Source organism: Ranitomeya variabilis, chromosome 3 (assembly GCF_051348905.1).
Source record: "Ranitomeya variabilis isolate aRanVar5 chromosome 3, aRanVar5.hap1, whole genome shotgun sequence".
NCBI classification, from domain to species: domain Eukaryota; kingdom Metazoa; phylum Chordata; class Amphibia; order Anura; family Dendrobatidae; genus Ranitomeya; species Ranitomeya variabilis.
The window spans coordinates 673848297-673860964 of record NC_135234.1 but is presented as its reverse complement, the minus strand read 5'-3'; positions in this window follow the sequence as shown (position 1 = coordinate 673860964).

Sequence of the window (12668 nt, the reverse complement as noted above, 5' to 3'; positions counted from 1 at the left end):
ATTGTTCGGGATGCCACCTGTGGTACTCGGCAAATAAAAGATGTTAGCCGACGCTGCTGGAAGAATCTGCTGGGGTTGATGGTGATGCAGCAGGGTTGGTACAGCTCCCCACAGGTAGAGCTTTAGTCCCAGGGCACTTAGGTTGTAAATGATGGTGGATGTAGTGCAGGGTGGATGGCGCAGTAAATAAATGTGAGGACACAGCGTGATGCAGTTTCCAATGCTTTACTCACAGTTCTTAGTTGCCCCAGCCGGGGTGCTGTGTCCTCCAGGTCTGTGGTCCAGCCAGCTCTCAAGCAATTTGGCTGCACTTTCCAGAACCCTCTTTCTATGTTCTTTTCTCTGGCCATCTCTATGCGCTGGCTTCGCCTCTCCTGCCCTGCGCCTGCCACACAGTGTCCCAAGCCAGCAGCCTCGGATCTTGTTGGGCGGCAAGCTCTAATAATAATAATAATCTTTATTTATATAGCGCCATTATATTCCGCAGTCCCCCTGGATCCTATATGGCTGTCTTTTCAGTGAATGTGTGCAAATGTGACTGTGCTTCCTGCAAAAGCCACAGTCTCCGATTATTTAGCTGAGTCCTTACTTTCTCCACTATAATGGGGCCAGTCCCCTTGTACAACTGTCTAAACAATTAACGTAGGGGAGTCTATAGCAAATCAACAACCGAAAAAACCTACCCCTTAAAAACATTAATCTTTATTAATATTCCCGTTTAATACAAACAAATATCAGAAAATTCCCTATAAAAAACATCCCAATTAGGGGACCAAAATAGGATTAGGGACTCCGCTTATCTATATCTTGTATTTGTGCCAAAAAATAACACAATAGAAAAAATCAACAAAACGTGAAAAATAACAATAAAAAACCAAAAAACATGAAAAAAACATAAAAAATCAAAATTGAATATGATATGCCTATATTGACCCTAGTCTGCCCTGAGGTCTGATAACCTTCCTTGCAGCGGAGGTTGGCACCCTAGATTATCGATATGGCGCCCCCGCTCAAGGGCGGCTGTCCCTTATTTCCATAGATGGCCCCTACAAGTCTAAAAGCCACAGACAAAAACACCACACAAATATGGATCAATACAGATCCATAGTACCACACACTGTTAGTGATGCACCTGATATACCACACATTATTAGGTCAACTCAATGATGCACCTAATAATAGACCTAAAATTCGTTATGTAGTAGATATATAATGAATGATCCCTATAGACATAGAACTGCACCTAAGTTATTCTGTGTATGCTAACAATAGCTATATCCAACCTAAAATTCGTTATGTAGTGGATATATAATCCAGAGTACGGTTAACAGGGCTGTCTGAGACCGGCCGGTCCGATGGCACCTCCAGAGTTCCCTTTGCAGGTGGAAATCTGTGCCTTCCTTCTAGCGCCTGTGTGTTGTAGTCCTTCCCTGCTGAGCACCACGGGATAGTCCTCACAACTGTTGTGTCTGTTTTTCTAATGTTCTTTCCCACAACTTATGTCTATTCTGATGTTCTTCTCCGTCCCCCAGATGATATGGATAGGACGCACCCGTATGACGGGTAGGCCTGGAGTTCTTCCGGGACCCTAGTGACGCCCCTCTCCCACAGTTGCCCCCTATGTCTGCTTATGCTTAGGTGATTTAGGTGAGACAGCCAACCTATAATTAACTGTCCTGCCGTTGGTTTGAAGTAATGCTTGGAACCTAATACTTCCTCGGCGTTCCGGCCACCGGCTACGTGCCTCAGTAGGATGTTGCCTCGATCTTACAGCACGACTCCTACTGGTGTTATCTCCTTTTTGCTTTGATCTCGTTTCTCACTCTCCACAATAAACCTTGCTTCTTGTCCTTTCTTGAGATACCGCCGCGATGTAGTGCAGGCGCGGTTCCTTAATGTTCTTTCCTGTTCGCTAGGCCTCTGTCAGGATCCCACCCCTGACAGGGACCCCCCTGAATCTTCCCCTGCAACACCCTCTGCCACAGGATGTTGCTTGGTTCCAACCCAGTCAGCTTCTCACTAACTTTCTATCCAACCCCCAGTTTTACCAAATTGTGAGGAGTGGCCTAATACATAGCGCCCTTAGCTCCCCCTGGAGGCCAGACTATGAAGTGTATTGGTGTCTGTGATACCTGGTCAGGTGAACTCCTTCAGTGTCATCAGACGTACCATCACTCCCCTTAGTGGCAGAGCATCAGTACTGCAACGACCAGGACACTGGGGCGCTGCACTCCCCCCCGGTTAAATCCAGTACTCCCGGACTGGGAAGAAAACAACAATACATATCAGCAAAAGACATACAAATTTTGGAAATGCAATAAACAAGTAAATTTGAACAGAGCTTCCCTTTATGGGAGGTGAGGACACTTGAACGTTACAAACAGGGTTAAATATCTTAAATAACACACTATAAATAACTCCTATTACCCAACCGGGTATTCTACTGAGTGCAAATGCTGAACAATAATTTTACTTTGCCTCTAAGGACGTGTAAGCTGAATCCACTAAAGGCCTATGATAAAACTCCTAAAATATAAATTAACTTTTCTTCATTTTTCTCTTTTAAGTGCAATATTTTCTTTTTATTCTCTGATTTGTCTTATGCAGGACCGCCTGTCTATCTGCCCAGGCCTACTGCCCCTTTCTTAGTACAAGATCACTGAGCCATCTCTTTATGGCTCCTAAGAGGACTCACCCACTAACCCATACGGGTTCACTTTCCTGTCCTCATTCTCTAGCACATTATTAAACATTTTCTATAATTAACTAACTGGCTACATATAACTTTTCTATGTAAAACATTATTTCTATTTACTCTTCTTTAAGGCAATGCTATATATTGATTGTAACTAGCCAACATTCCCTTTAAGAGGGAACCAAGTCTCTTTAAGGTAGTGGAACTACTCATGTTGCAAGTCCGTGTAAGGCAGGAACTCCGATGCTGTTTCCAGGAACAGTTTCTTCGCAAAGAGTTCTCTTTCTTGTAAAACCAGTAGAGGGCACCCTTAAGAGGGTGCAAACTATTTACAGAGCAGTTTGTGAACCATTCACCGTCCATGATTCGGTAGTCTTTAAAACAGTGGTAAACAAAACAAAAAGGCAAAATAGGGATCCCGAGTCAAATAAGGGATACCTTTAAGAGATAACCCTGGTCGGGTTTTAGCAGCAGAAACACACAAAATGACGAACAGTTAACTATTTACATACACAGAGCTTTAGGGCTTCATCCTTACTGATCAGGGGGTGGCCTCCTCCTAGGCCTTACCTGGCAAGTGGCTGTCTGTGGTTTGGGAAAGCCCAATCCCCGACCAGGCAACAGTGGCGCCCCCTCCTGAGCTACCCGTCTCGGCCGAGAACGGGCGTGACCCACAGGCACATGGTGGGTCGGGACATTCTTGTGGTCCGCAGCGGTGGGTCCTGCTACCTGTTCCGCAGTGGGTTCGACCTCCGGAGTCCCAGCAGCAACCTGGAAAGTGGCACACCGCTGAACGCCCCGGGCCATCCAGCCGGCCTCCCTCCGCCACCGGGTATAGGTCACAGCGTCTCCGGGTTCCAAATCGCAGTCCTCATCGTACTTCCCACCGCAAGACTCCACTTCCCTCCGGTCAATGCGGACCTGCAGCGGTTCTCCAATCTCTTGGATAACTCCCCTTCCTTCCCGGGAGTTGAAGAAAACCACCACAACCCAGTGCGACGGTGGGACCTCTGTAGCACCTGTCAGGTCAACCTGGGCTGCGGGTTGGGGCCTATTCCTCCACGCTGTCATCAAGCGCCGCAGGTGCTCCGCCGCCGGCAGGATTCTCAGGACCTGTGTCTGCAGCTCACGCTCTGCCGTGGTCGGGATGGATAGGACGGGGGACACCGGAGACAGGCAGATTTCCGCAGGCTGACCCAACCGGGAGATCACACGGTCGTCGGCCTCCCGGCGACGTGCTAACTGCCAGGCCTCAGCTGCAGCCACCCACTCCTCAGACGGCGGCCAGTTGAGTCCTCCCAGCGGTGACTCCGTGAGGAACAGTCCCTGCAGCGATGGCGAATCCGGGACTGTTACGGGTGATGCAGCATCATGCTTGGTCGGGTCGTCCCCATGCGGTGCTTCCGACGTCGCCATCTTTGCCTCCTCCTCGGTGTCTCCTTCCCGCGCTCTCTTTCGGGGGCGGTCCCATCTCCATTGTCCCCACCCTCCACAGAGGATGAGAAGGCGGACCTCAGCCGCTGACGGACACGTCCTCAGGACGCAGAAACACTTAGACTGGGCGGCCATTGTCTTTCGCGCTCTTCAGCTTGTCTACGCCCACTTCCACGCCCTTCTTCTTCTCCTGCGCTCTCCTTAGCGCTGCAATGGCGGCGGTTTTGGCGGGAACTGTTAGCGGCAAGTGGCAATCCACAGTCTTTGCAATAAGTCACAGTTCAAACACAATAAATCACAGTTCTAAGGCACACATGACCTGATTCTTCAGGCATAAGTAGATCCTGTTTGTGACGCCAAGTTTGGAGCGCCCCCAGACGCAGGGCCGCGGGGTACTCTTTACCGGGCCTCTCGGTCTCAGTTCTGGGGTTGTCACGGTGGCTAGACCCGGTCCGTGACCCTGCTAAGGGGCGTCCAATGAAAGATGTGATGATGGTGGTGCGTGGTGCAGGTCGCGATGAATAATGAGGACACAGGGTTGCAGTCTCTTTACCTCTTTACTGAAGGCTTCAAGGTCCTCAATCCAGAGTACGGTTAACAGGGCTGTCTGAGACCGGCCGGTCCGATGGCACCTCCAGAGTTCCCTTTGCAGGTGGAAATCTGTGCTTTCCTTCTAGCGCCTGTGTGTTGTAGTCCTTCCCTGCTGAGCACCATGGGATAGTCCTCACAACTGTTGTGTCTGTTTTTCTAATGTTCTTTCCCACAACTTGTGTCTATTCTGATGTTCTTCTCCGTCCCCCAGATGATATGGATAGGACGCACCCGTATGACGGGTAGGCCTGGAGTTCTTCCGGGACCCTAGTGACGCCCCTCTCCCACAGTTGCCCCCTATGTCTGCTTAGGTGATTTAGGTGAGACAGCCAACCTATAATTAACTGTCCTGCCGTTGGTTTGAAGTAATGCTTGGAACCTAATACTTCCTCGGCGTTCCGGCCACCGGCTACGTGCCTCAGTAGGATGTTGCCTCGATCTTACAGCACGACTCCTACTGGTGTTATCTACTTTTTGCTTTGATCTCATTTCTCACTCTCCACAATAAACCTCGCTTCTTGTCCTTTCTTAAGATACCGCCGCGATGTAGTGCAGGCGCGGTTCCTTAACGTTCTCTCCTGTTCGCTAGGCCTCTGTCAGGATCCCACCCCTGACAGGGACCCCCCTGAATATTCCCCTGTAACACCCTATGCCACAGGATGTTGCTTGGTTCCAACCCAGTCAGCTTCTCACTAACTTTCTATCCAACCCCCAGTTTTACCAAATTGTGAGGAGTGGCCTAATACATAGCGCCCTTAGCTCCCCCTGGAGGCCAGACTATGAAGTGTATTGGTATCTGTGATACGTGGTCAGGTGAACTCCTTCAGTGCCATCAGACGTACCATCACTTAGTGGCGGAGCATCAGTACTGCAACGACCAGGACTCTGGGGCGCTGCATAGACATTGAAGGGGAGTAATTATGGATTCATTAAAGCCAATTCCAGCTTTGTCATGGATCAATCACATTGGCCAACACATGACTGTAAAAGACCATTGTTCCACAATGGGGAAGCCAATTGGCAGTTGTTTAATAGTCAGTTTAGATAGTCCGATAGTCAGTAATACAATATTCTGTGCTCACAGTCATTGCTTTCTGCAGGACATGTCCCGTTTACACAGAAAGATGTGTTGTCAAGCCAGCTTAAAAAATCATTTTACTTGACAAACAAGCATTTTTGCTTGTTTGTTGGGTGATAGGCAGTATGTTTACATTGGCAAATTATCAGCACATGAGGGCACTTAGGAACCACTCATTCGTTATAATCGGCCAATGTAAATCACACCCTAAATCCTCCAGATATCTGTCTGTTCTTTTATTGGATATTCACACAAAAAAAGAAAGCGACGCGTTTCGACCGACACAGCGGTCTTTGTCAAGCTGTGACAAAGACCGCTGTGTCGGTCGAAACGCGTCGCTTGCCTCCATGGTGTTATGGTGCTGTTCCAGGAGTTTTCCTGATTTTAATATATTGGATTAAAGTTCATTTTTTTATTGGAAGCTGAAACATTTCTTCTTTTTTTGTGTGAGTTCTACTACGTCTCATCAGGATGGAGTTCCGGGCTTCCTTTGCTGATCGGTGAGCTGGCTTCTTTTGTTTTTGTCTTTTATTGGATAAACTGAAAAATTAGGAGTAGATTTCACTACATATACCCATTTGCCAAAGTTAATGTTTTTCTAGGACAAACATTTTCCATTTTTTTATTATTTGCATGGCAGAAATTCAGTTTCAATCCATTTTCTTTGCATCCTGTATGCAATCTTCTGTGGATAGTTATCTATTTCAAGTTCACTTCAGGGACACTGTCAGGTCCCTTGACTGCCCCAACCACTGATATAGCGGTATGCACGGGCATTTCATTAATCCGATAAGATTATTCATGTATTTACTAACATTGCAACTTTGAAAAAATCATTTTAATCTTGCAGAGTCACATGTGCTATTAAGGCAGGTCTAATCCTGCGCTGGATCTTCTAATCATTTCTCCATAAACTAGTGTTACCTCATTAGCATATGTCATTCAGCAGGATTAAAGCATTCCCTAAATACTCTCTAAAAGATAGTACAGAGTTTACTCTCTGGTGCTGAGACAGGTTCAGATGGCTGTATTCAGGCTAGTCCACAAATTGCCTGTTATTGACATACACGGAGTTGCACAAAAATTGCATAACTTTTGTCAATTTCAAGCCAGTTTTACCTAACTACGTCTAACTATGCAAAAATGGGCAGAGCTGGGGTGAGATGGGGACGTCTCATCTAATTCATGATGAGATCTGGTGTACCTTACTCCAGAAATCTTGCTCCAGTAGAGTAAGAGGTGAAAGATTGGTGACGAGGTGCATGAGAGCAAACGCCACTATTCAGATGCACCGGATTCATTAAAAGGAGTACACCTCTTACTGAATCAAGCACCAATGAGTCCACAATTACTTTTTATCTTAATGACTTGGGGTCTTTGTGTGCATTGCTCAAAAGATGTGAAAAGATGTGTGTCTTTTTTGGAAAAGGTTGTTACCTATGACTGTTGTGTTTGAAACTGTTAAACTGTAAAGCGCTGCGGAATATGTTGGCGCTATATAAATAAAAATTATTATTATTATTAGCCTAAAATGCAACACCCTGCTCCATAAAATGTGCCAAACATTTGGTACAATCTTCTGCCTCAAAGAAAGCCAACTAATAGGTGGTGTAACATTAGATTGAAAAGTCTTAAAATATGCCAGATTTATCAAACAGCATGGCACACAACGATAAGTCTGGCACATTTTATGACTGTCTTAATTAAAGCTGTGGTCCTGTCCAAATCAATAAGTCTGCAGTGACTCTATGTGACTGCAGACTAATGAATCCCCCCAGCAAACGCACTGTGTGCTGCGGGGATTCACCAGGTTCTGACCAGGGACTGGAGGGTACGCATGAGTTATACATACTCCCGGCAGTGAGTGCAACTTCACTTCAATACACTTATATGGAGCAAGGCCTCGCCCTCTAGTTGGCCACACCCACTGAGCGCCTGCATTAATGGGTGGAGCGTGGCTTCACTCCATATAAGTGTATGGAGCTAGGCCTTGCCCACTTGACTGGCTCTGGCCCGGAGTATGTATAAGTCATACATACTCTCCGGTTCTGAGTTAGAAACCAGCGAATCCCCGCAGTGCACAGTGCATGCACTGGGGGATTCCTAAGTCTGCAGTCACACAGAGTGACCGCAAACTTATCGATTTGGACAGGACAAGAATTAGACATCATTGATAAATATGCCCAAGTATTTTCTAGCATCCATACAATCCATTTGAAATTAATTGCCCACTGAATTCCAATCACTTATTTTTTAATTTGCAGCAGTAATTGCAAACTAACCCTCACTTTAACCCCTTCCTTACATCTCACTGTACATAGAGTAAGGTCCAGAAATATTTGGAAAGTTGTAGGGAGTTGACCCTTGCTAGGTACTGAATGACACTGTGGCTTGGTGATGACTATGCAGGGAGGAAATGAGAAGAGCAACTTATCAGCTCGCACACTGGAGGTCACTGGAGCGGAAGTCGCCAGCGCCTGCGCAGAAGATCCCTGAGTACAGCGCCCATAGAAGGGAGGATTACAATGTAGACAGGAGGCAGGGATTTCTTCCTGGCACCGCATTGCAATGGAGCCTGGAAGACATTAACCCCTTCCCGACCTTTGACGCCACGTAGGCGTCATGAAAACCCGTGCCAATCCGACCCATGACGCCTATGTGGTGTCATGGAATGATCGCGTCGCTGCAGAGCGGGTGAAAGGGTTAACTCCGATTTCACCCATTCTGCAGGGAAAGGGGGAGTGGTACTTCAGCCCAGGGGGGGTGGCTTCACCCCCCCGTGGCTACGATCGCTCTGATTGGCTGTTGAAAGTGAAACTGCCAATCAGAGCGATTTGTAATATTTCACCTAAAAAACTGGTGAAATATTACAATCCAGCCATGGCCGATGCTGCAATATCATCGGCCATGGCTGGAAATACTGAAGTGACCCCCCCCCCACCCCACCGATCGCCCCCCCAAGCCACCGATCTGTCCCGTAGTCCCCTCCGTCCTGTGCTCCGCTCCCCCGTCCTCCTGTCCGCCCCCCCCGTGCCCCGATCTCCCCCCCTTATACTTACCGAGGCTCCCGGTGCCCGTCCGCCTCCTCCATGGGCGCCGCCATCTTCCAAAATGGCGGGCGCATGCTCAGTGCGCCCGCCGAATCTGCCGGCCGGCAGATTCATTACAAAGTACATTTTGATCGCTGTGGTAGGTTCTATCACAGCGATCAAAATTAAAAAAATAATAAATAAACCCCCCCCTTTATCACCCCCATAGGTAGGGACAATAATAAAATAAAGAAAATATTTTTTTTTCTTTTTCCACTAGGGTTAGGGTTAGAACTAGGGTTAGAACTAGGGGTAGGGTTAGGGTTAGGGGTAGGGTTAGGGTTACGGGTAGGGTTAGGGTTAGGGGTAGGGTTAGGGTTATGGCATGTGCACACAGTGCGGTTTGGCTGCGGATCCGCAGCGGATTGGCCGCGGATCCGCAGCGGATTGGCCGCGGATCTGCAGCGGATTGGCCGCGGATCCGCAGCGGATTGGCCGCGGATCCGCAGCGGATTGGCCGCTGCGAATTCGTACCAGTTTTCCATCAGGTTTACAGTACCATGTACACCTATGGAAAACCAAATCCGCTGTGCCCATGGTGCGGAAAATTCCGTGCAGCATGTCAATTCTTTGTGCGGATTCCGCAGCGTTTTACACCTGTTCCTCAATAGGAATCCGCAGGTGAAATCCGCACAAAAAAACACTGGAAATCTGCTGTAAATCCGCAGGTAAAACGCAGTGCCTTTTACCTGCAGATTTTTCAAAAATCGTGCGGAAAAATCTCACACGAATCCGCAACGTGGGCACATAGCCTTAGGGTTAGGGTTGGAATTAGAGTTAGGGTTGGAATTAGGGCTAGGGTTGGAAATAGGGTTAAGATTAGGCTTGTGGTTAGGGTTACGGATAGGGTTAGGGGTGCGTTGGGGTTACAGTTGTGGTTAGGGTTGGGATTAGGGTTAGGATTGGGATTAGGGTTAGGATTAGGGTTGGAATTAGGGTTACGGGTGTGTTGCGGTTAGGGTTGTGGTTAGGGGTGTGTTGGGGTTAGGGTTGTGATTAGGGTTATGGCTACAGTTGAGATTAGGATTAGGGGTGTGTTGGGGTTAGTGTTGAAGTTAGAATTGAGGGGTTTCCACTGTTTAGGCACATCAGGGGTCTCCAAACGCAACATGGCGCCACCATTGATTCCAGCCAATCTTGCGTTCAAAAAGTCAAATGGTGCTCCCTCCCTTCCAAGCCCCGACGTGCGCTCAAACAGTGGTTTACCCCCACATTTGGGGTACCAGCGTACTCAGAACAAACTGGGCAACAACTGTTGGGGTCCAATTTCTCCTGTTACCCTTGCAAAAATAAAAAATTACTTGCTAAAACATAATTTTTGAGGAAAGAACAATTATTTTTTATTTTCACGGCTCTGCGTTATAAACTTCTGTGAAGCACTTGGGGGTTGAAAGTGCTCACCACACATCTAGATAAGTTCCTTCGGGGGTCTAGTTTCCAAAATGGGGTCACTTGTGGGGTGTTTCTACTGTTTAGGCACATCAGGGGCTCTGCAAATGCAATGTGATGCCCGCAGACCATTCCATCAAAGTCTGCATTTCAAATGTCACTACTTCCCTTCTGAGCCCTGACGTGTGCCCAAACAGTGGTTTACCCCCACATATGGGGTACCAGCACACTCACAACAAACTGGGCAACAAATATTGGGGCCCAATTTCTCCTGTTACCCTTGTGAAAATAAAAAATTGCTTGCTAAAACATCTTTTTTGAGGAAAGAAAAATGATTTTTTATTTTCACGGCTCTGCATTGTAAACTTCTGTGAAGCACTTGGGGGTTGAACGTGCTCATCACACATCTAGATAAGTTCCTTGGGGAGGTCTAGTTTCCAAAATGGGGTCACTTGTGGGGTGTTTCTACTGTTTAGGCACATCAGGGGCTCTGCAAATGCAATGTGACGTCCGCAGACCATTCCATCAAAGTCTGCATTTCAAATGTCACTACTTCCCTTCTGAGCCCTGACGTGTGCCCAAACAGTGGTTTACCCCCACATATGGGGTACCAGCACACTCACAACAATCTGGGCAACAAATATTGGGGCCCAATTTCTCCTGTTACCCTTGTGAAAATAAAAAATTGCTTGCTAAAACATCTTTTTTGAGGAAAGAAAAATGATTTTTTATTTTCACGGCTCTGCGTTGTAAACTTCTGTGAAGCACTTGGGGGTTGAACGTGCTCATCACACATCTAGATAAGTTCCTTGGGGGGGTCTAGTTTCCAAAATGGGGTCACTTGTGGGGTGTTTCTACTGTTTAGGCACATCAGGGGCTCTGCAAATGCAATGTGACGCCCGCAGACCATTCCATCAAAGTCTGCATTTCAAATGTCACTACTTCCCTTCCGAGCCCTGACGTGTGCCCAAACATTTGTTTTCCCCCCACATATGGGGTACCAGCACACTCACAACAAACTGGGCAACAAATATTGGGGCCCAATTTCTCCTGTTACCCTTGTAAAAATAAAAAATTGCTTGCTAAAACATCTTTTTTGAGGAAAGAAAAATGATTTTTTATTTTCACGGCTCTGCGTTATAAACTTCTGTGAAGCACTTGGGGGTTCAAAGTGGTCACCACACATCTAGATAAGTTCCCTTGGGGGTCTAGTTTCCAAAATGGAGTCACTTGTGGGGAGTTCCTACTGTTTAGGCACATCAGGGGCTCTGCAAAAGCAACCTGACGCCCGCAGAGCATTCCATCAAAGTGCATTTCAAAACATCACTACTTCCCTTCCGAACCCCGACGTGTGCCAAAACAGTGGTTTACCCCCACATATGGGGTATCAGCGTACTCAGGAGAAACTGGACAACAACTTTTGGGGTCCAATTTCTCCTGTTACCCTTGGAAAAATAAAAAATTGTGGGCTAAAAAATCATTTTTGAGAAAAGAAAAATTATTTTTTATTTTCATGGCTCTGCGTTATAAACTTCTGTGAAGCACTTGGGGGTTCAAAGTGCTCACGACACATCTAGGTTAGTTCCTTGGGAGGTCTAGTTTCCAAAATGGGGTCACTTGTGCGGGAGCTCCAATGTTTAGGCACACAGGGGCTCTCCAAACGCGACATGGTGTCCGCTAATGATTGGAGCTAATTTTCCATTCAAAAAGCCAAATGGCGTGCCTTCCCTTCCGAGCCCTGCCGTGCGCCCAAACAGTGGTTTACCCCCACATATGGGGTATCATCGTACTCAGGACAAACTGGACAACAACATTTGGGGTCCAATTTCTCCTATTACCCTTGGGAAAATAAAAAATTCTGGGCTAAAAATCATTTTTGAGGAAAGAAAAATTATTTTTTATTTTCACGGCTCTGCGTTATAAACTTCTGTGAAGCACCTGGGGGTTATAAGTGCTCACTATGCATCTAGATAAGTTCCTTGGGGGGTCTAGTTTCCAAAATGGGGTCACTTGTAGGGGAGCTCCAATGTTTAGGCACACAGGGGCTCTCCAAACGCGACATGGTGTCCGCTAACGATTGGAGCTAATTTTCCATTCAAAAAGTCAAATGGCACGCCTCCCCTTCCGAGCCTTGCCGTGCACCCAAACAGTGGTTTACCCCCACATATGAGGTATCGGCGTACTCAAGAGAAATTGCCCAACAAATTTTAGGATCCATTTTATCCTGTTGCCCATGTGAAAATGAAGAATTGAGGCTAAAAGAAATTTTGTGTGAAAAAAAAGTACTTTTTCATTTTTGCGGATCAATTTGTGAAGCACCTGGGGGTTTAAAGTGCTCACTATGCCTCTAGATAAGTTCCTTGGGGGGTCTAGTTTCCAAAATGGGGTCACT